The 19,227-nt window shown below is 38.1% G+C and overlaps 38 non-coding genes and 11 pseudogenes across 38 annotated transcripts; all 49 read right to left on the reverse strand.

The window, feature by feature from the left end:
• Nucleotides 1–1,332: 1,332 nt before the first annotated feature.
• LOC113784727 (5S ribosomal RNA) lies at nt 1,333–1,456 on the reverse strand (annotated as a pseudogene).
• A 223-nt stretch (nt 1,457–1,679) lies between these two features.
• LOC113784732 (5S ribosomal RNA) lies at nt 1,680–1,798 on the reverse strand (annotated as a pseudogene).
• Nucleotides 1,799–2,042: 244 nt separating this feature from the next.
• On the reverse strand, nt 2,043–2,161 carry LOC113784708 (5S ribosomal RNA). The gene has a single exon (XR_003470820.1). It is a non-coding gene; the product is annotated as a 5S ribosomal RNA (ribosomal RNA).
• Nucleotides 2,162–2,500: 339 nt separating this feature from the next.
• On the reverse strand, nt 2,501–2,619 carry LOC113784706 (5S ribosomal RNA). The gene has a single exon (XR_003470818.1). It is a non-coding gene; the product is annotated as a 5S ribosomal RNA (ribosomal RNA).
• Nucleotides 2,620–2,844: 225 nt separating this feature from the next.
• LOC113784715 (5S ribosomal RNA) lies at nt 2,845–2,963 on the reverse strand. Its single transcript, XR_003470827.1, has one exon. It is a non-coding gene; the product is annotated as a 5S ribosomal RNA (ribosomal RNA).
• A 224-nt stretch (nt 2,964–3,187) lies between these two features.
• Nucleotides 3,188–3,306, reverse strand: LOC113784721 (5S ribosomal RNA). Its single transcript, XR_003470833.1, has one exon. It is a non-coding gene; the product is annotated as a 5S ribosomal RNA (ribosomal RNA).
• Nucleotides 3,307–3,531: 225 nt separating this feature from the next.
• Nucleotides 3,532–3,650, reverse strand: LOC113784719 (5S ribosomal RNA). The gene has a single exon (XR_003470831.1). It is a non-coding gene; the product is annotated as a 5S ribosomal RNA (ribosomal RNA).
• Nucleotides 3,651–3,875: 225 nt separating this feature from the next.
• Nucleotides 3,876–3,994, reverse strand: LOC113784709 (5S ribosomal RNA). The gene has a single exon (XR_003470821.1). It is a non-coding gene; the product is annotated as a 5S ribosomal RNA (ribosomal RNA).
• Nucleotides 3,995–4,218: 224 nt separating this feature from the next.
• LOC113784723 (5S ribosomal RNA) lies at nt 4,219–4,337 on the reverse strand (annotated as a pseudogene).
• A 260-nt stretch (nt 4,338–4,597) lies between these two features.
• LOC113784717 (5S ribosomal RNA) lies at nt 4,598–4,716 on the reverse strand. Its single transcript, XR_003470829.1, has one exon. It is a non-coding gene; the product is annotated as a 5S ribosomal RNA (ribosomal RNA).
• Nucleotides 4,717–4,924: 208 nt separating this feature from the next.
• Nucleotides 4,925–5,049, reverse strand: LOC113784730 (5S ribosomal RNA; annotated as a pseudogene).
• Nucleotides 5,050–5,274: 225 nt separating this feature from the next.
• On the reverse strand, nt 5,275–5,393 carry LOC113784710 (5S ribosomal RNA). Its single transcript, XR_003470822.1, has one exon. It is a non-coding gene; the product is annotated as a 5S ribosomal RNA (ribosomal RNA).
• Nucleotides 5,394–5,618: 225 nt separating this feature from the next.
• On the reverse strand, nt 5,619–5,737 carry LOC113784688 (5S ribosomal RNA). Its single transcript, XR_003470800.1, has one exon. It is a non-coding gene; the product is annotated as a 5S ribosomal RNA (ribosomal RNA).
• Nucleotides 5,738–5,962: 225 nt separating this feature from the next.
• LOC113784713 (5S ribosomal RNA) lies at nt 5,963–6,081 on the reverse strand. The gene has a single exon (XR_003470825.1). It is a non-coding gene; the product is annotated as a 5S ribosomal RNA (ribosomal RNA).
• Nucleotides 6,082–6,306: 225 nt separating this feature from the next.
• LOC113784697 (5S ribosomal RNA) lies at nt 6,307–6,425 on the reverse strand. The gene has a single exon (XR_003470809.1). It is a non-coding gene; the product is annotated as a 5S ribosomal RNA (ribosomal RNA).
• Nucleotides 6,426–6,650: 225 nt separating this feature from the next.
• On the reverse strand, nt 6,651–6,769 carry LOC113784700 (5S ribosomal RNA). Its single transcript, XR_003470812.1, has one exon. It is a non-coding gene; the product is annotated as a 5S ribosomal RNA (ribosomal RNA).
• Nucleotides 6,770–6,996: 227 nt separating this feature from the next.
• Nucleotides 6,997–7,115, reverse strand: LOC113784720 (5S ribosomal RNA). The gene has a single exon (XR_003470832.1). It is a non-coding gene; the product is annotated as a 5S ribosomal RNA (ribosomal RNA).
• A 225-nt stretch (nt 7,116–7,340) lies between these two features.
• Nucleotides 7,341–7,459, reverse strand: LOC113784702 (5S ribosomal RNA). Its single transcript, XR_003470814.1, has one exon. It is a non-coding gene; the product is annotated as a 5S ribosomal RNA (ribosomal RNA).
• A 227-nt stretch (nt 7,460–7,686) lies between these two features.
• On the reverse strand, nt 7,687–7,805 carry LOC113784701 (5S ribosomal RNA). The gene has a single exon (XR_003470813.1). It is a non-coding gene; the product is annotated as a 5S ribosomal RNA (ribosomal RNA).
• Nucleotides 7,806–8,029: 224 nt separating this feature from the next.
• Nucleotides 8,030–8,148, reverse strand: LOC113784714 (5S ribosomal RNA). The gene has a single exon (XR_003470826.1). It is a non-coding gene; the product is annotated as a 5S ribosomal RNA (ribosomal RNA).
• A 226-nt stretch (nt 8,149–8,374) lies between these two features.
• LOC113784698 (5S ribosomal RNA) lies at nt 8,375–8,493 on the reverse strand. Its single transcript, XR_003470810.1, has one exon. It is a non-coding gene; the product is annotated as a 5S ribosomal RNA (ribosomal RNA).
• A 225-nt stretch (nt 8,494–8,718) lies between these two features.
• Nucleotides 8,719–8,837, reverse strand: LOC113784726 (5S ribosomal RNA; annotated as a pseudogene).
• Nucleotides 8,838–9,060: 223 nt separating this feature from the next.
• LOC113784728 (5S ribosomal RNA) lies at nt 9,061–9,182 on the reverse strand (annotated as a pseudogene).
• A 228-nt stretch (nt 9,183–9,410) lies between these two features.
• Nucleotides 9,411–9,529, reverse strand: LOC113784725 (5S ribosomal RNA; annotated as a pseudogene).
• A 225-nt stretch (nt 9,530–9,754) lies between these two features.
• Nucleotides 9,755–9,873, reverse strand: LOC113784704 (5S ribosomal RNA). Its single transcript, XR_003470816.1, has one exon. It is a non-coding gene; the product is annotated as a 5S ribosomal RNA (ribosomal RNA).
• Nucleotides 9,874–10,098: 225 nt separating this feature from the next.
• On the reverse strand, nt 10,099–10,217 carry LOC113784711 (5S ribosomal RNA). The gene has a single exon (XR_003470823.1). It is a non-coding gene; the product is annotated as a 5S ribosomal RNA (ribosomal RNA).
• Nucleotides 10,218–10,442: 225 nt separating this feature from the next.
• Nucleotides 10,443–10,561, reverse strand: LOC113784695 (5S ribosomal RNA). The gene has a single exon (XR_003470807.1). It is a non-coding gene; the product is annotated as a 5S ribosomal RNA (ribosomal RNA).
• A 225-nt stretch (nt 10,562–10,786) lies between these two features.
• On the reverse strand, nt 10,787–10,905 carry LOC113784687 (5S ribosomal RNA). The gene has a single exon (XR_003470799.1). It is a non-coding gene; the product is annotated as a 5S ribosomal RNA (ribosomal RNA).
• Nucleotides 10,906–11,130: 225 nt separating this feature from the next.
• On the reverse strand, nt 11,131–11,249 carry LOC113784716 (5S ribosomal RNA). Its single transcript, XR_003470828.1, has one exon. It is a non-coding gene; the product is annotated as a 5S ribosomal RNA (ribosomal RNA).
• A 1,315-nt stretch (nt 11,250–12,564) lies between these two features.
• Nucleotides 12,565–12,684, reverse strand: LOC113784733 (5S ribosomal RNA; annotated as a pseudogene).
• A 225-nt stretch (nt 12,685–12,909) lies between these two features.
• On the reverse strand, nt 12,910–13,028 carry LOC113784685 (5S ribosomal RNA). The gene has a single exon (XR_003470797.1). It is a non-coding gene; the product is annotated as a 5S ribosomal RNA (ribosomal RNA).
• Nucleotides 13,029–13,253: 225 nt separating this feature from the next.
• LOC113784699 (5S ribosomal RNA) lies at nt 13,254–13,372 on the reverse strand. Its single transcript, XR_003470811.1, has one exon. It is a non-coding gene; the product is annotated as a 5S ribosomal RNA (ribosomal RNA).
• A 224-nt stretch (nt 13,373–13,596) lies between these two features.
• On the reverse strand, nt 13,597–13,715 carry LOC113784690 (5S ribosomal RNA). Its single transcript, XR_003470802.1, has one exon. It is a non-coding gene; the product is annotated as a 5S ribosomal RNA (ribosomal RNA).
• Nucleotides 13,716–13,953: 238 nt separating this feature from the next.
• LOC113784691 (5S ribosomal RNA) lies at nt 13,954–14,072 on the reverse strand. Its single transcript, XR_003470803.1, has one exon. It is a non-coding gene; the product is annotated as a 5S ribosomal RNA (ribosomal RNA).
• A 224-nt stretch (nt 14,073–14,296) lies between these two features.
• Nucleotides 14,297–14,415, reverse strand: LOC113784705 (5S ribosomal RNA). Its single transcript, XR_003470817.1, has one exon. It is a non-coding gene; the product is annotated as a 5S ribosomal RNA (ribosomal RNA).
• A 225-nt stretch (nt 14,416–14,640) lies between these two features.
• LOC113784722 (5S ribosomal RNA) lies at nt 14,641–14,759 on the reverse strand (annotated as a pseudogene).
• A 225-nt stretch (nt 14,760–14,984) lies between these two features.
• Nucleotides 14,985–15,103, reverse strand: LOC113784724 (5S ribosomal RNA; annotated as a pseudogene).
• Nucleotides 15,104–15,341: 238 nt separating this feature from the next.
• LOC113784696 (5S ribosomal RNA) lies at nt 15,342–15,460 on the reverse strand. Its single transcript, XR_003470808.1, has one exon. It is a non-coding gene; the product is annotated as a 5S ribosomal RNA (ribosomal RNA).
• Nucleotides 15,461–15,686: 226 nt separating this feature from the next.
• On the reverse strand, nt 15,687–15,805 carry LOC113784707 (5S ribosomal RNA). The gene has a single exon (XR_003470819.1). It is a non-coding gene; the product is annotated as a 5S ribosomal RNA (ribosomal RNA).
• A 238-nt stretch (nt 15,806–16,043) lies between these two features.
• On the reverse strand, nt 16,044–16,162 carry LOC113784718 (5S ribosomal RNA). Its single transcript, XR_003470830.1, has one exon. It is a non-coding gene; the product is annotated as a 5S ribosomal RNA (ribosomal RNA).
• A 238-nt stretch (nt 16,163–16,400) lies between these two features.
• LOC113784729 (5S ribosomal RNA) lies at nt 16,401–16,519 on the reverse strand. The gene has a single exon (XR_003470834.1). It is a non-coding gene; the product is annotated as a 5S ribosomal RNA (ribosomal RNA).
• A 225-nt stretch (nt 16,520–16,744) lies between these two features.
• Nucleotides 16,745–16,864, reverse strand: LOC113784703 (5S ribosomal RNA). The gene has a single exon (XR_003470815.1). It is a non-coding gene; the product is annotated as a 5S ribosomal RNA (ribosomal RNA).
• A 225-nt stretch (nt 16,865–17,089) lies between these two features.
• On the reverse strand, nt 17,090–17,208 carry LOC113784712 (5S ribosomal RNA). The gene has a single exon (XR_003470824.1). It is a non-coding gene; the product is annotated as a 5S ribosomal RNA (ribosomal RNA).
• A 185-nt stretch (nt 17,209–17,393) lies between these two features.
• LOC113784692 (5S ribosomal RNA) lies at nt 17,394–17,511 on the reverse strand. The gene has a single exon (XR_003470804.1). It is a non-coding gene; the product is annotated as a 5S ribosomal RNA (ribosomal RNA).
• Nucleotides 17,512–17,749: 238 nt separating this feature from the next.
• LOC113784686 (5S ribosomal RNA) lies at nt 17,750–17,868 on the reverse strand. The gene has a single exon (XR_003470798.1). It is a non-coding gene; the product is annotated as a 5S ribosomal RNA (ribosomal RNA).
• Nucleotides 17,869–18,093: 225 nt separating this feature from the next.
• On the reverse strand, nt 18,094–18,212 carry LOC113784694 (5S ribosomal RNA). The gene has a single exon (XR_003470806.1). It is a non-coding gene; the product is annotated as a 5S ribosomal RNA (ribosomal RNA).
• A 225-nt stretch (nt 18,213–18,437) lies between these two features.
• Nucleotides 18,438–18,556, reverse strand: LOC113784689 (5S ribosomal RNA). Its single transcript, XR_003470801.1, has one exon. It is a non-coding gene; the product is annotated as a 5S ribosomal RNA (ribosomal RNA).
• Nucleotides 18,557–18,781: 225 nt separating this feature from the next.
• Nucleotides 18,782–18,900, reverse strand: LOC113784693 (5S ribosomal RNA). The gene has a single exon (XR_003470805.1). It is a non-coding gene; the product is annotated as a 5S ribosomal RNA (ribosomal RNA).
• Nucleotides 18,901–19,125: 225 nt separating this feature from the next.
• On the reverse strand, nt 19,126–19,227 carry LOC113784731 (5S ribosomal RNA; annotated as a pseudogene).

Below are 19,227 nucleotides of genomic sequence, written 5' to 3' on the forward strand. Positions count from 1 at the left end.
TATATATATATATATATATATATATATATATATATATATATATATATATTATAATTAAATAATTAGGTATACTATAAAATCATCGTTATAACATTTAAACATTTTTACACATATCATATCACCCACTTCTCAATCTAATTTAATAAAAATATCTATTATTGTCGCAATTCATTTGACAGATAAATTTATCAGTAACAAGTGACATTTTAAAATTTTGTTCGATATTAAATTTTTTCGTAACTTAGTTAAATTATACGCTAATAAATAATTTTAAAGGGGTCTCCAAAAATATATTAATTGGGTCTCCAAAAACACATATTCATCTCATTAAAACGGGTTTTCCCCGCCTAAATCAAGCAGGTTCGGATGGGTACCCACGAGCACAGGTTTTATTGTCATCCCAAACAATATGAAATATCACCTAAAAATTCAAAAAAAAATTTAGTTTGACGTGTCTCCTCAATACTTATCTTAATCAATCCAAAAATATATTAACATAATGATTTAAATGAATTCGTTACCAAAATAGAACTCTAAAGTATAAATGCTTTAAATATTCCAAGTAAAGGTCATCCAAATATTGTGGAAACATTATTCAAACTATAATATTAAAATTTAAACCATTTTCAGTGTAAAAAGTGTAAGTACAACAAAACAAAAAAATATCAAGTGTTGTGAAGATCTTAAACTGAAACGGAAAGAAAAAAATTTACTACTTTAAATTATAATTACTTTTCTAACACTTAATCATATTTTACTTACCACTATATCCATGTATGTAGTTTAAAACAAATTTGTCAAAATTTGTGTTTACAGTGTTCATAACATCTAGAAGATCTCAACCCAAAAAATTGTCAATTATTTTCTTAGAAACCGTCATCTTACCAATTTTATCATATATCAATTATATTTTACCTTCCCATAAAAAAAAATTAAATTTTATCATATATCAACTAAATTGTATATCAATATATATTTTGAAATTATTTTTATTGTTTATGCAAGTGTAATAAATTGAAATTGAAAATGTAAATTTAGAATTTTCTTGGATTATAACAATTTGGAAGATGAAGATTAATGTATTTTTAAATTGGTTGTAGTATTGTGTAGTACAATTGCTTTTTTAAATAAATATAGTACAATTGATGTTATATAATTGATGTTCCGACGTATAGAATTACTACTATAACTATGTAGCAACGCGTATATACAATTACGAGTTGCTACAAAATTGATGTATTTATATACGCGTATTTACAATTGTAAGTTATAGTAGTATATAGTAGTAATTGTATATACGTCGTAATTATATATTTTCTTTGTAACAACGCGTATATACAATTACGAGTAAAGACTTCCCAGGAGGTCACCCATCCTAGTACTACTCTCGCCAAAGCACACTTAACTGTGGAATTCTGATGGGATCCGGTACATTAGTGCTGGTATGATCGCACCTGAAAATTAATCCGTCGTAATTGTATATACGCGTTGCTACAAAGAAAATACCGCAAAAATAGGCACCCCCGGCTAAGTAACTGAAATTCATCCGAAGCATGAAACTTTCTTTGTAAAGACAAACTAATCTTATATTTATTTCCAACAACAAATAAAACAACCGACACGAAAATCGCTTTTTGATCAACTGTTCCATGAATTTTTCAGCAAAAAATAGAATAAAAATGGTGGAACACAAGGACTTCCCTGGAAGTCACCCATCCTAGTACTACTCTCGCACAAGCACGCTCAATTGCGGAGTTCTCATAGGATCTGGTGCATTAGTGCTGGTATGATCGCACTTGTAAATTAATGCGTCAGAATTGTATATACGCGTTGCTACAAAGAAAATACTGCAAAAATAGGCACCCCCGACTAACTAATTGAAATCCATCCGAAGCATGAAGCATCAACTTTCTTTGTAAAGACAAACTAATCTTATATTTATTTCCAACAACAAATAAAACGACCGACACGAAAATCGCTTTTTGATCAACTGTTCCCCCAACTGTTCCGTGAATTTTTCGGCAAAAAATAGAATAAAAAAAAAGGTGCAACACGAGGACTTCCCAGGAGGTCACCCATCCTAGTACTACTCTCGCCCAAGCACGCTTAACTGCGGAGTTCTGATGGGATCCAGTGCATTAGTGCTGGTAAATAGGCACCCCGACAAACTAATTGAAATCCATCCGAAGCATGAAACTTTCTTTGTAAAGACAAACTAATCTTATATTTATTTCCAACAACAAATAAAACATCCGACCCAAAAATCGCTTTTTGATCAACTGTTCCATGAATTTTTCGGCAAAAAATAGAATAAAAAAAAGGTGCAACACGAGGACTTTCCAGGAGGTCACCCATCGAAATCCATCAAAAGCATGAAACTTTCTTTGTAAAGACAAAGTAATCTTATATTTATTTCCAACAACAAATAAAACGACCGACACGAAAATCGTTTTTTGATCAACTGTTCCGTGAATTTTTCGGCAAAAAATAGAATAAAAAAAAGGTGCAACACGAGGACTTTCCAGGAGGTCACCCATCCTAGTACTACTCTTGCCCAAGCATGCTTAACTGCGGAGTTCTGATGGGATCCGACACATTAGTGCTGGTATGATCGCACCTATAAATGAATGCGTCGTAATTGTATATACGCGTTGCTACAAAGAAAATACCGCAAAAATAGGCACCCCCGACTAACTAATTGAAATCCATCCGAAGCATGAAACTTTCTTTGTAAAGACAAACTAATCTTATATTTATTTCCAACAACAAATAAAACGACCGACACGAAAATCGTTTTTTGATCAACTGTTCCGTGAATTTTTCTGCAAATAATTGAATAAAAAAAAGGTAAAACACGAGAACTTCCCAAGAGGTCACCCATCCTAGTACTACTCTTGCCCAAGCACGCTTGACTGCGGAGTTCTGATGGGATCTGGCGCATTAGTGATGGTATGATCACACCTGTAAATTAATAGGTCGTAATTGTATATACGCGTTGCTACAAAGAAAATACCGCAAAAATAGGCACCCTCGACTAACTAATTGAAATCCATCCGAAGCATGAAACTTTGGTTGTAAAGACAAACTAATCTTATATTTATTTCCAACAACAAATAAAATGACCGACACGAAAATCGCTTTTGGATCAACTGTTCCGTGAATTTTTCAGCAAAAAATAGAATAAAAAAAACTGCAACACGAGGACTTCCCAAGAGGTCACCCATCCTAATACAACTCTCGCCAAAGCACGCCTAACTGCGGAGTTCTTATGGGATCCGGTGCATTAGTGCAGGTATGATAGCACCTGTAAATTAATCCGTCGTAATTGCATATACACCTTGCTACAAAGAAAATACCGCAAAAATAGGCACCCCCGACTTACTAATTGAAATCCATCTGAAGCATGAAACTTTCTTTGTAAAGACAAACTAATCAGATATTTATTTCTAACAACAAATAAAACGACCGACACGAAAAATGCTTTTTGATCAACTGTTTCGTGAATTTTTCGGCAAAAAATATTATAAAAAAAAGGTGCAACAAGAGGACTTCCCAGGAGGTCACCCATCCAACTACTTCCCTCGCCCAAGCATGCTTAACTGCGGAGTTCTGATAGGATCCAGTGCATTAGTGATGGTATGATCGCACCTTTAAATTAATGTGTCGTAATTGTATATACGCGTTGATACAAAGAAAATACCGCAAAAATAGGCACCCCCGACTAACTAATTGAAATGCATCCGAAGCATGAAACTTTCTCTGTAAAGACAAACTAATCTTATATTTATTTAAAACAACAAATAAAACAACCGACACGAATATCCCTTTTTGATCAACTGTTCCGTGAATTTTTCTGCAAAAAATAGAATAAAAAAAAGGTGCAACACGAGGACTTCCCAAGAGGTCACCCATCCTAGTACTACTCTAGCCCAAGCACGCTTGACTGTAGAGTTCTTATGGGATCCGGCGCATTAGTGCAAGTATGATCGCACCTGTAAATTAATGTGTCGTAATTCAATATACGCGTTACTAAAAATAAAATACCGCAAAAATAGGCACCCCGACTAACTAATTGAAATCCATCCGAAGCATGAAACATTATTTGTAAAGACAAACTAATCTTATATTTATTTCCAACAACAAATAAAATGACCAACACGAAAATCGCTTTTTGATCAATTGCTCCGTGAATTTTTCTGCAAAAAATAGAATACAAAAAAGGTGCAACACAAGGACTTCCCATGAGGTCACCCATCCAAGTACTACTCTGTCCCAAGTATGCTTAACTGCAGAGTTCTGATGGGATACGGCGCATTAGTGCTGGTATGATCGCACCTATAAATTAATGCGTCGTAATTCGATATACGCGTTGCTACAAAGAAAATACCGCAAAAATATGCTCCCCTGACTAACTAATTGAAATCCAACCGAAGCATGAAACTTTCTTTGTAAAGACAAACTAATCTTATATTTATTTCCAACAACAAATAAAACGACCGACACGAAAATCGCTTTTTGATCAACTGTTCCGGGAATTTTTCGGCAAAAAATAGAATAAAAAAAAGGTGCAACAAGCGGCAAAAAATAGAATAAAAAAAAGGTGCAACAAGAAGACTTCCAAGGGGGTCTCCCATCCAAGTACTTCCCTCGCCCAAGCATGCTTAATGGCGGAGTTCTGATGGGATCCGGTGCATTAGTGCTGGTATGATCGCACCTGTAAATGAATGCGTCGTAATTGTATATACGTGTTGCTACAAAAAAATTACCGCAAAAATAGGCACCCCCGACTAAATAATTGAAATCCATCCGAAGCATGAAACTTTCTTTATAAAGACAAACTAATCTTATATTTATTTCCAACAACAAATAAAACGACCAACACAAAAACCGCTTTATGATCAACTGTTCCGTGAATTTTTTTGCCCAAGCACGCTTACCTGCAGAGGACTTCCCAGGAGGTCACTCATCCTAGTACTTCTCTAGCCCAAGCACGCTTACCTGCAGAGTTCTGATGGGATCCGGCGCATTAGTGCTGGTATGATCGCACCTGTAAATTAATGCGTCGTAATTGTATATAAGCGTTTCTACAAAGAAAATACCGCAAAAATAGGCACCCCCGACTAACTAATGGAAATCCATCCGAAGCATGAAACTTTCTTTGTAAAGACAAACTAATCTTATATTTATTTCTAACAACAAATAAAATGATCGACACAAAAATCGATTTTTGATCAACTATTCCGTGAATTTTTCTGCAAAAAATAGAATAAAAAAAAGGTGCAACACGAGGACTTCCCAAGAGATCAACCATCCTAGTACCACCCTTGTCCAAGCACCCTTAACTGCGGAGTTCTGATGGGATCCGGTGCATTAATGTTGGTATGATCGCACCTGTAAATTAATGCGTCGTAATTGTATACACGCGCTGCTACAAAGAAAATACCGCAAAAATAGGCACCCCCGACTAACTAATTGAAATCCATCCGAAGCATGAAACTTTCTTTGTAAAGACAAATTAATCTTATATTTATTTCTAAAAACAAATAAAACGACCGACACGAAAATCCCTTTTTGATCAATTGTTCCGTGAATTTTTCGGCAAAAAATAGAATAAAAAAAAGGTGCAACACGAGGACTTCCCATGAGGTCACCTATCCTAGTACCACCCTCGCCCAAGCACCCTTAACTGTGGAGTTCTGATGGGATCCGGTGCATTAGTGCTGGTATGATCGCACCTGTAATTTAATGCGTCGTAATTGTATACACGCATTTTTACAAAGAAAATACCTCAAAAATAGGCACCACCGACTAACTAATTGAAATCCATCCGAAGCATGAAAATTTCTTTGAAAAGACAAACTAATCTTATATTTATTTCCAACAACAAATAAAACCACCGAAACAAAAATCGGTTTTTGATCAACTGTTCAGTGAATTTTTCTGCAAAAAATAGAATAAAAAAAAGGTGCAACACGAGGACTTCCCAAGAGGTCACCCATCCTAGTACTACTCTAACCCAAGCAAGCTTAACTGCAGAGATCTGATGGGATCCGGCGCATTAGGGCTGGTATGATCGCACCTGTAAATTAATGTGTCGTAATTGTATATACGCGTTGCTACAAAGAAAATACCGCATAAAGAGGCACCCCCGACTAACTAATTCAAATCCCTCTAAAGCATGAAACTTTCTTTGTAAAGAAAAACTAATCTTATATTTATTTCCAACAACAAAAAAACTGACCGACACGAAAATCGATTTTTGATCAATTGTTCCGTGAATTTTTCGGCTAAAAATAGAATAAAAAAAAGGTGCAACACGAGGATTTTCCAGGAGGTCACCCATCCTAGTACTACTCTCGCCCAAGAACGCTTAACTGCGGTGTTCTGATGGGATCCGGTGCATTAGTGCTGGTATGATCGCACCTGTATATTAATGCGTCGTAATTGTATATACGCGTTGCTACAAAGAAAATACCGCAAAAATAGGCACCCCCGACTAAATAATTGAAATCCATCCGAAACATGAAACTTTCTTTGAAAAGACAAACTAATCTTATATTTATTGCCAACAACAAATAAAACGACTGACATGAAAATCGCTTTTTGATCAACTGTTACGTGATTTTTTCTGCAAAAAATAGAATAAAAAAAAGGTTCCACACGAGGACTTTCCCGGAGGTCACCCATCCTAGTACTACTCTCGCCCAAGCACGCTTAACTGCGGAGTTCTGATGGAATCCGGTGCATTAGTGCTGGTATGATCGAACCTGTAAATTAATGCGTCGTAATTGTATATACGCGTTGCTACAATGAAAATACGGGAAAAATAGGCACCCCCGACTAACTAATTGAAATCTATCCGAAGCATGAAACTTTCTTTGTGAAGACAAACTTATCTTATATTTATTTCCAACAACAAAGAAAAGGACCGACTGGAAAATCGCTTTTTGATCAACTGTTCCGTGAATTTTTCGACAAAAAAATAGAATAAAAAAAAAGGTGCAACACGAGGACATCCCAGGAGGTCACCCATCCTAGTACTACTCTCGCCCAAGCATGCTTAACTGGGGATTTCTGATGGGATTCGGTGCATTAGAGCTGGTATGATCGCACCTGTAAATTAGTGCGTCGTAATTGTATATACGTGTTGCGACTAAGAAAATACCACAAAAATTGGCACCCCCGACTAACTAATTGAAATCCATCCGACGCATGAAACTTTCTTTGTAAAGACATACTAATCTTATATTTATTTCCAACAACAAATAAAACCATCGACACGAAATTCGCTTTTTGATCAACTGTTCCGTGAATTTTTCGGCAAAAAATAGAATAAAAAAAAGGGGCAACACGAGGACTTCCCATGAGGTCACCCATCCTACTGCTACTCTCGCCCAAGAACGCTTAACTGCGGAGTTCTGATGGGATCCGGTGCATTAGTGCTGGTATGATCGCACCTGTAAATTAGTGCGTCGTAATTGTATATACGCGTTGTTACAAAGGAAATACCGCAAAAATAGGCACCCCCGACTAACTAATTGAAATCCAACCGAAGCATGAAACTTTCTTTGTAAAGACAAACTAATCTTATATTTATTTCCAACAACAAATAAAACAACTGACCCGAAAATCGCTTTTTGATCAACTGTTCCGTGAATTTTTTGGCAAAAAAATAGAATAAAAAAAATGGTGCAACACGAGGACTTCCCAGGAGGTCACCCATCCTAGTACTACTTTTGCCCAAGCATGCTTAACGGCGGAGTTCTGATGGGATCCGGTGCATTAGTGCTGGTATGATCGCACCTATAAATTAATACGTCGTAATTGTATATACGCGTTGCTACAAAGAAAATACCGCAAAAATAGGCACCCCCGTCTAACTAATTGAAATCCATCTGAAGCATGAAACTTTCTTTGTAAAGACAAACTAATGTTATATTTATTTCCAACAACAAATAAAACGACTGACATGAAAATCGCTTTTTGATCAACTGTTCTGTGAACCTTTCGGCAAAAAATAGAATAAAAAAAGGTGCAACACGAGGACTTCCCAAGAGGTCACCCATCCTACTACTACTCTCGCCCAAACACGCTTAGCTAGGTAGTTCGGATGGGATCCGGTGATTCAGTGCTGGTATGATCGCATCTGTAAATTAATGCGTCGTAATTGTATATACGCGTTGCTACAAAGAAAATACTACAAAAATAGGCACCCCCAACTAACTAATTGAAATCTATCCGAAGCATGAAATTTTCTTTGTGAAGACAAACTTATCTTATATTTACTTCCAACAACAAATAAAACGACCGACAGGAAAATCTCTTTTTGATCAACTGTTTCGTGAATTTTTCGGTAAAAAATAGAATAAATAAAAAGGTGCAACACGAGGACATCCCAGCAGGTCACCCATCGAAGTACTACTCTCGCCCAAGCACGCTTAACTGGGGAGTTCTGATGGGATCCGGTGCATTAGTGCTGGTATGATCGCACCTAGAAATTAACGCGTCATAATTGTATATACGCGTTACTACAAAGAAAATACTACAAAAATAGGCACCTCCGACTAACTAATTGAAATTCATCCGATGCATGAAACTTTCTTTGTAAAGACAAACTAATCTTATATTTATTTCCAACAACAAATAAAACAACCGACGCAAAAATCGATTTTTGATCAACTGTTCCGTGAATATTTGGGCAAAAAATAGAATAAAAAAACGGTGCAACACGTGGACTTCCCTGGAGGTCACCCATAATAGTACTTCTCGCGGCCAAGCACGCTTAATTGTGGATTTCTGATGGGATCCGGTGCATTAGTACTGGTATGGGTGCACTTGTAAATTAATGCGTCGTAATTGTATATACGCGTTGCTACAAAGAAAATACCGCAAAAATAGGCACCCTCGACTAACTAAATGAAATCCATCCGAAGCATGAAACTTTCTTTGTAAAGACAAACTAATCTTATATTTATTTCCAGCGACAAATAAAACAACCGACACGAAAATTACTTTTTGATCAACTGTCCCGTGAATTTTTCAGCAAAAAATAGAATAAAAAAAAGGTTCAAAACGAGGACTTCCTAGGAGGTCACCCATCCTTGTACTACTCTCGCCCAAGCACGCTTAACTACGGAGTTCTGATGGGATCTGGTGCATTAGTGCTAAAATGATCCACATGTAAATTAATGCGTCGTAATTGTATATACGCGTTGCGACAAAGAAAATACCGCAAAAATAGGCACCTCAGACTAACTAATTGAAATCCATCTGAAGCATGAAAGTTTCTTTTTTAAAGACATACTAATCTTATATTTATTTCCATCAACAAATAAAACAACCGACTGATTCTATTTTACAGGTGCGATCAACTGTTCCGTGAAATTTTCCGCAAAAAATAGAATAAAAAAAAGGTGCAACAAGAGGACTTCCCACGAGGTCACCCATCCTAGTACTACTGTCGCCCAAACATGCTTAACTGCGTAGTTCTGATGGGATCCGGTGATTTAGTGCTGGTATGATCGAACCTGTAAATTAATGCGTCGTAATTGTATATACGTGTTGCTACAAAGAAAATACCGCAAAAATAGGCACCCCCGACTAACTAATTGAAATCCATCCGAAGCATGAAACTTTCTTTGTAAAGACAAACTAATCTTACATTTATTTCCAACAACAAATAAAACAACCGACCCGAAAATCTCTTTTTGATCGACTGTTCCGTGAATTTTTCGGCACAAAATATAATAAAAAAATGGTGCAACACGAGGAGTTCCAAGGAGGTCACCCGTCCTAGTACTACTCTCGCCCAAGCACGCTTAACTGCGGAGTTCTGATGCGATCCGTTGCATTAGTGCTGGTATGATCGCACCTGCAAATTAATGCGTCGTAATTGTATATACGCGTTGCTACAAAGAAAATACCGCAAAAATAGGCACCCCCGACTAACTAATTGAAATCCATCCGAGGCATGAAACTTTCTTTGTAAAGACAAACTAATCTTACATTTATTTCCAACAACAAATAAAACAACCGACCCGAAAATTGCTTTTTGATCAACTGCTCCGTGAATTTTTCGGCAAAAAATAGAATAAAAAAAAGGTGCAACACGAGGACTTCAAAGGAGGTCACCCATCCTAGTACTACTGTCGCCCAAGCACGCTTGACTGCGGAGTTCTGATGGGATCCGGTGCATTAGTGCTGTAATGATCGCACCTGTAAATTAATGCGTCGTAATTATATATACGCGTTGCTACAAAGAAAATACCGCAAAAATAGGCACCCCCGACTAACTAATTGAAATCCATCCGAAGCATGAAACTTTCTTTGTAAAGACAAACTAATCTTATATTTATTTCCAACAACAAATAAAACGACCGACACGAAAATCGCTTTTTGATCAACTGTTCCGTGAATTTTTCGGCAAAAAATAGAATAAAAAAAAGGTGCAACACGAGGACTTCAAAGGAGGTCACCCATCCTAGTACTACTGTCGCCCAAGCACGCTTCACTGCGGAGTTCTGATGGGATCCGGTGCATTAGTGCTGGTATGATCGCACCTGTAAATTAATGCGTCGTAATTGTATATACGCGTTGCTACAAAGAAAATACCGCAAAAATAGGCACCCCCGACTAACTAATTGAAATCCATCTGAGGCATGAAACTTTCTTTGTAATGACAAACTAATCTTACATTTATTTCCAACAACAAATGAAACAACCGACCCGAAAATCGCTTTTTGAACAACTGTTCCGTGAAATTTTCGGCAAAAAATAGAATAAAAAAAAGGTGCAACACGGGGACTTCCTAGGAGGTCACCCATCCTAGTACTACTCTCGCCCAAGCACGCTTCACTGCGGAGTTCTGATAGGATCCGGTGCATTAGTGCTGGTATGATCGCACCTGTAAATTAATGCGTCGTAATTGTATATACGCGTTGCTACAAAGAAAATACCGCAAAAATAGGTACTTCCCATTAACTAATTGAAATCCATCCGACGCATGAAACTTTCTTTGTAAAGACAAACTAATCTTATATTTATTTCGAACAACAAATAAAACGACCGACACGAAAATCGCTTTTTAATCAACTGTTCCGTGAATTTTTCGGCAAAAAATAGAATAAAAACAAGCTGCAACTAGAGAACTTCCCAGGAGGTCACCCATCCTAGAACTACTCTCGCCCAAGCACGCTTAATTGCGGAGTTCTGATGGAATCCGGTGCATTAGTGCTGGTATGACCGCACCTGTAAATTAATGCGTCATAATTGTAGATATACGCGTTGCTACAAAGAAAATACCGCAAAAATAGGCCCCCCCGACTAACTAATTGCCTGTAAATTAATGTGTCGTAATTGTATATACGCGTTGCAACAAAGAAAATACCGCAAAAATAGGCCCCCCCGACTAACTAATTGCCTGTAAATTAATGTGTCGTAATTGTATATACGCGTTGCAACAAAGAAAATACCGCAAAAATAGGCCCCCCCGACTAACTAATTGCCTGTAAATTAATGTGTCGTAATTGTATATACGCGTTGCAACAAAGAAAATACCGCAAAAATAGGCCCCCCCGACTAACTAATTGCCTGTAAATTAATGTGTCGTAATTGTATATACGCGTTGCAACAAAGAAAATACCGCAAAAATAGGCCCCCCCGACTAACTAATTGCCTGTAAATTAATGTGTCGTAATTGTATATACGCGTTGCAACAAAGAAAATACCGCAAAAATAGGCCCCCCCGACTAACTAATTGCCTGTAAATTAATGTGTCGTAATTGTATATACGCGTTGCAACAAAGAAAATACCGCAAAAATAGGCCCCCCCGACTAACTAATTGCCTGTAAATTAATGTGTCGTAATTGTATATACGCGTTGCAACAAAGAAAATACCGCAAAAATAGGCCCCCCCGACTAACTAATTGCCTGTAAATTAATGTGTCGTAATTGTATATACGCGTTGCAACAAAGAAAATACCGCAAAAATAGGCCCCCCCGACTAACTAATTGCCTGTAAATTAATGTGTCGTAATTGTATATACGCGTTGCAACAAAGAAAATACCGCAAAAATAGGCCCCCCCGACTAACTAATTGCCTGTAAATTAATGTGTCGTAATTGTATATACGCGTTGCAACAAAGAAAATACCGCAAAAATAGGCCCCCCCGACTAACTAATTGCCTGTAAATTAATGTGTCGTAATTGTATATACGCGTTGCAACAAAGAAAATACCGCAAAAATAGGCCCCCCCGACTAACTAATTGCCTGTAAATTAATGTGTCGTAATTGTATATACGCGTTGCAACAAAGAAAATACCGCAAAAATAGGCCCCCCCGACTAACTAATTGCCTGTAAATTAATGTGTCGTAATTGTATATACGCGTTGCAACAAAGAAAATACCGCAAAAATAGGCCCCCCCGACTAACTAATTGCCTGTAAATTAATGTGTCGTAATTGTATATACGCGTTGCAACAAAGAAAATACCGCAAAAATAGGCCCCCCCGACTAACTAATTGCCTGTAAATTAATGTGTCGTAATTGTATATACGCGTTGCAACAAAGAAAATACCGCAAAAATAGGCAGAGGTCACCCATCCTAGTACTACTATCGCCCAAGCACGCTTAATTGCGGAGTTCTGATGGGATCCAGTGCAGTAGTGCTGGTATGATCTCACCTGTAAATTAATGCGTCGTAATTGTATATATGCGTTGCTACAAAGAAAATACCGCAAAAATAGGCACCCCCGACTAACTAATTGAAATCCATCCGAAGCATGAAACTTTCTTTGTAAAGACAAACTAATCTTATATTTATTTCCAACAACAAATAAAATAACCGACCCGAAAATCGCTTTTTAATCAACTGTTCCGTGAATTTTTCGGCAAAAAATAGAATATAAAAAAGGTGCAACACGAGGACTTCCCAGGAGGTCACCCATCCTAGTACTACTCTCGCCCAAGCACGCTTAACTGCGGAGTTCTGATGGGATCCGGTGCATTAGTGCTGGTATGATCGCACCTGTAAATTAATGCGTCGTAATTGTATATACGCGTTGCTACAAAGAAAATACCGCAAACATAGGCACCCCCGACTAAGTAATTGAAATCCATCCGAAGCATGAAACCTTCTTTGTAAAGACAAACTAATCTTATATTTATTTCGAACAACAAATAAAACAACCGACCCGAAAATCGCTTTTTGATCAACTGTTCCGTGAATTTTTCGGCAAAAAATAGAATAAAAAAAAGGTGCAACACGAGGACTTCCGAGGAGGTCACCCATCCTAGTACTACTCTCGCCCAAGCACGCTTGTCTGCGGAGTTCTGATGGGATCCGGTGCATTAATGTTGGTATGATCGCACCTGTAAATTAATGCGTCGTAATTGTATATACGCGTTGCTACAAAGAAAATACCGCAAAAATAGGCACCCCCGACTAACTAATTGAAATCCAACCGAAGCATGAAACTTTCTTTGTAAAGACAAACTAATCTTATATTTATTTCCAAAAACAAATAAAACAATCGATCCGAAAATCGCTTTTTGATCAACTGTTCGTGAATTTTTCGGTAAAAAATAGAATAAAAAAAAGGTGCAACACGAGGACTTCCCAGGAGGTCACCCATCCTAGTACTACTCTCGCCCAAGCACGCATAACTGCGGAGTTCTGACGTGATCCGGTGCATTAGTGCTAGTATGATCGCACCTGCAAATTAATGCGTCGTAATTGTATATACGCGTTGCTACAAAGAAAATACCGCAAAAATAGGCACCCCCGACTAACTAATTGAAATCCATCCGAAGCATGAAACTTTCTTTGTAAAGACAAACTAATCTTATATTTATTTCCAACAACAAATAAAACAACCGACCCGAAAATCGCTTTTTGATCAACTGTTCCCCCAACTGTTCCGTGAATTTTTCGGCAAAAAATAGAATAAAAAAAAAGGTGCAACACGAGGACTTCCCAGGAGGTCACCCATCCTAGTACTACTCTCGCCCAAGCACGCTTAACTGCGGAGTTCTGATGGGATTCGTTGAATTAGTGCTGGTATGATCGCACCTGTAAATTAATGCGTCGTAATTGTATATACGCGTTGCTACAAAGAAAATACCGCAAAAATAGGCACCCCCGACTAACTAATTGAAATCCAACCGAAGCATGAAACTTTCTTTGTAAAGACAAACTAATCTTATAGTTATTTCCAACAACAAATAAAACAATCGACCCGAAAATCGCTTTTTGATCAACTGTTCGTGAATTTTTCGGTAAAAAATTGAATAAAAAAAAGGTGCAACACGAGGACTTCCCAGGAGGTCACCCATCCTAGTACTACTCTCGCCCAAGCACGCTTAAATGCGGAGTTCTGACGGGATTCGTTGAATTAGTGCTGGTATGATCGCACCTGTAAATTAATGCGTCGTAATTGTATATACGCGTTGCTACAAAGAAAATACCGCAAAAATAGGCACCCCCGACTAACTAATTGAAATCCATCCGAAGCATGAAACTTTCTTTGTAAAGACAAACTAATCTTATATTTATTTCCAACAACAAATAAAACAACCGACCAGAAAATCGCTTTTTGATCAACTGTTCCGTGAATTTTTCGGCAAAAAATAGAATAAAAAAAAGCTGCAACTAGAGAACTTCCCAGGAGGTCACCCATCCTAGTACTACTCTCGCCCAAGCACGCTTAAATGCGGAGTTCTGACGGGATTCGTTGAATTAGTGCTGGTATGATCGCACCTGTAAATTAATGCGTCGAAATTGTATATACGCGTTGCTACAAAGAAAATACCGCAAAAATAGGCACCCCCGACTAACTAATTGAAATCCATCCGAAGCATGAAACTTTCTTTGTAAAGACAAACTTATCTTATATTTATTTCCAACAACAAATAAAACAACCGACCCGAAAATCGCTTTTTGATCAACTGTTCCGTGAATTTTTCGGCAAAAAATAGAATGAAAAAAAGGTGCAACACGAGGACTTCCGAAGAGGTCACCCATCCTAGTACTACTCTCGCCCAAGCAAGCTTATCTGCTGAGTTATGATGGGATCCGGTGCATTAGTGCTTGTATGACCGCACCTGTAAAATAATGCGTCGTAATTGAATATACGCGTTGCTACAAAGAAAATACCGCAAAAATAGGCACCCCCGACTAACTATTTGAAATCCATCCGAAGCATGAAAATTTCTTTGTAAAGACAAACTAATCTTATATTTATTTCCAACAACAAATAAAACAACCGACCCGAAAATCGCTTTTTGATCAACTGTTCCCCCAACTGTTCCGTGAATTTTTCGGCAAAAAATAGAATAAAAAAAAAGGTGCAACACGAGGACTTCCCAGGAGGTCACCCATCCTAGTACTACTCTCGCCCAAGCACGCTTAACTGCGGAGTTCTGATGGGATCCGGTGCATTAGTGCTGGTATGATCGCACCTGTAAATTAATGCGTCGTAATTGTATATACGCGTTGCTACAAAGAAAATACCGCAAAAATAGGCACCCCCGACTAACTAATTGAAATCCATCCGAAGCATGAAACTTTCTTTGTAAAGACAAACTAATCTTATATTTATTTCCAACAACAAATAAAACGACCGACACGAAAATCGCTTTTTGATCAACTGTTCCGTGAATTTTTCGGCAAAAAATAGAATAAAAAAAAAGGTGCAACACGAGGACTTCCCAGGAGGTCACCCATCCTAGTACTACTCTCGCCCAAGCACGCTTAACTGCGGAGTTCTGATGGGATCCGGTGCATTAGTGCTGGTATGATCGCACCTGTAAATTAATGCGTCGTAATTGTATATACGCGTTGCTACAAAGAAAATACCGCAAAAATAGGCACCCCCGACTAACTAATTGAAATCCATCCGAAGCATGAAACTTTCTTTGTAAAGACAAACTAATCTTATATTTATTTCCAACAACAAATAAAACGACCGACACGAAAATCGCTTTTTGATCAACTGTTCCCCCAACTGTTCCGTGAATTTTTCGGCAAAAAATAGAATAAAAAAAAAGGTGCAACACGAGGACTTCCCAGGAGGTCACCCATCCTAGTACTACTCTCGCCCAAGCACGCTTAACTGCGGAGTTCTGATGGGATCCGGTGCATTAGTGCTGGTATGATCGCACCTGTAAATTAATGCGTCGTAATTGTATATACGCGTTGCTACAAAGAAAATACCGCAAAAATAGGCACCCCCGACTAACTAATTGAAATCCATCCGAAGCATGAAACTTTCTTTGTAAAGACAAACTAATCTTATATTTATTTCCAACAACAAATAAAACGACCGACACGAAAATCGCTTTTTGATCAACTGTTCCCCCAACTGTTCCGTGAATTTTTCGGCAAAAAATAGAATAAAAAAAAAGGTGCAACACGAGGACTTCCCAGGAGGTCACCCATCCTAGTACTACTCTCGCCCAAGCACGCTTAACTGCGGAGTTCTGATGGGATCCGGTGCATTAGTGCTGGTATGATCGCACCTGTAAATTAATGCGTCGTAATTGTATATACGCGTTGCTACAAAGAAAATACCGCAAAAATAGGCACTCCCGACTAACTAATTGAAATCCATCCGAAGCATGAAACTTTCTTTGTAAAGACAAACTAATCTTATATTTATTTCCAACAACAAATAAAACAACCGACCCGAAAATCGCTTTTTTGATCAACTGTCTGTGAATTTTTCGGCAAAAAATAGAATAAAAAAAAGTTGCAACACGAGGACTTCCCAGGAGGTCACCCATCCTAGTACTACTCTCGCCCAAGCACGCTTAACTGCAGAATTCTGACAGGGATCCGGTGCATTAGTGCTGGTATGATCGCACCTGTAAATTAATGCGTCGTAATTGTATATACGCGTTGTTACAAAGAAAATACCGCAAAAATAGGCACCCCCGACTAACTAATTGAAATCCATCCGAAGCATGAAACTTTCTTTGTAAAGACAAACTAATCTTATATTTATTTCTTACAACAAATAAAACAACAGACCCGAAAATCGCTTTTTGATCAACTGTTCCGTGAATTTTTCGGCAAAAAATAGAATGAAAAAAAGGTGCAACACGAGGACTTCCCAGGAGGTCACCCGTCCTAGTACTACTCTCGCCCAAGCACGCTTATCTGCTGCGTTCTGATCGGATCCGGTGCATTAGTGCTGGTATGACCGCACCTGTAAATTAATGCGTCGTAATTGTATATACGCGTTGCTACAAAGAAAATACCGCAAAAATAGGCACCCCCGACTAACTAATTGAAATCCATCCGATTATTTCCAAACACAAATGAAAAACGCGACCCGAAAATCTCTTTTTGCAACTGTGTTCTGTGAATTTTTCGGCAAAAAATAGAATAAAAAAAAGGTGCAACACGAGGATTTCCAGGAGGTGACCCATCCTAATACTACTCTCGCCCAAGCACGCTTAACTGCGGAGTTCTGATGGGATCCAGTTCATTAGTGCTGGTATGATCGCACCTGTAAATAAATGCGTCGTAATTGTATATACGCGTTGCTACAAAGAAAATACCGCAAAAATAGGCACCCCCGACTAACTAATTGAAATCCATCCGAAGCATGAAACTTTCTTTGTAAAGACAAACTAATCTTATATTTATTTCCAACAACAAATAAAACAACCGACCCGAAAATCGCTTTTTGATCAACTGTTCCCCCAACTGTTCCGTGAATTTTTCGGCAAAAAATAGAATAAAAAAAAAGGTGCAACACGAGGACTTCCCAGGAGGTCACCCATCCTAGTACTACTCTCGCCCAAGCACGCTTAACTGCGGAGTTCTGATGGGATCCGGTGCATTAGTGCTGGTATGATCGCACCTGTAAATTAATGCGTCGTAATTGTATATACGCGTTGCTACAAAGAAAATACCGCAAAAATAGGCACCCCCGACTAACTAATTGAAATCCATCCGAAGTATGAAACTTTCTTTTTAAAGACAAACTAATCTTATATTTATTTCCAACAACAAATAAAACAACCGACCCGAAAATCGCTTTTTGATCGACTGTTCCGAGAATTTTTCGGCAAAAAATAGAATAAAAAAAAGGTGCAACACGTGGACTTCAAAGGAGGTCACCCATCCTAGTACTACTCTCGCCGAAGCACGCTTAACTGCGGAGTTCTAATGGGATCCGGTGCATTAGTGCTGGTATGATTGCACCTGTAAATTAATGCGTCGTAATTGTATATACGCGTTGCTACAAAGAAAATACCGCAAAAATAGGCACCCCCGACTAACTAATTGAAATCCATCCGAAGCATGAAACTTTCTTTGTAAAGACAAACTAATCTTATATTTATTTCCAACAACAAATAAAACAACCGACCCGAAAATCGCTTTTTGATCAACTGTTCCGTGAATTTTTTGGCAAAAAATAGAATAAAAAAAAGGTGCAACACGAGGACTTCCCAGGAGGTCTCCCATCATAGTACTACTCTTGCCCAAGCACGCTTAACTACGGAGTTCTGATGGGATCCGGTGCATTAGTGCTGGTATGATCTCACCTGTAAATTAGTGCGTCGTAATTGTATATACGCGTTGCTACAAAGAAAATACCGCAAAAATAGGCACCCCCGACTAACTAATTGAAATCCATCCGAAGCATGAAACTTTCTTTGTAAAGACAAACTAATCTTATATTTATTTCCAACAACAAATAAAACAACCGACCCGAAAATCGCTTTTTGATCAACTGTTCCGTGAATTTTTCGGCAAAAAATAAAATAAAAAAAAGGTGCAACACGAGGACTTTCCAGGAGGTCACCCATTCTAGTACTATTCTCGCCAAAGCACGCTTAACTGCGGAGTTCTGATGGGATCCGGTGCATTAGTGCTGGTATGATCGCACCTGCAAATTAATGCGTCGTAATTGTATATACGCGTTGCTACAAAGAAAATACCGCAAAAATAGGCACCCCCGACTAACTAATTGAAATCCATCCGAAGCATGAAACTTTCTTTGTAAAGACAAACTAATCTTATATTTATTTCTAACAACAAATAAAACAACCGACCCGAAAATCGCTTTTTGATCAACTGTTCCGTGAATTTTTCGGCAAAAAATAGAATAAAAAAAGGGTGCAACACTTGGACTTCCCAGGAGGTCACCCATTTTAGTACTACTCTCGCACAAGCACGCTTAACTGCGGAGTTCTGATGGGATCCGGTGCATTAGTG

This window comes from Cicer arietinum, chromosome 3 (genome assembly GCF_000331145.2).
Source record: "Cicer arietinum cultivar CDC Frontier isolate Library 1 chromosome 3, Cicar.CDCFrontier_v2.0, whole genome shotgun sequence".
NCBI classification, from domain to species: domain Eukaryota; kingdom Viridiplantae; phylum Streptophyta; class Magnoliopsida; order Fabales; family Fabaceae; genus Cicer; species Cicer arietinum.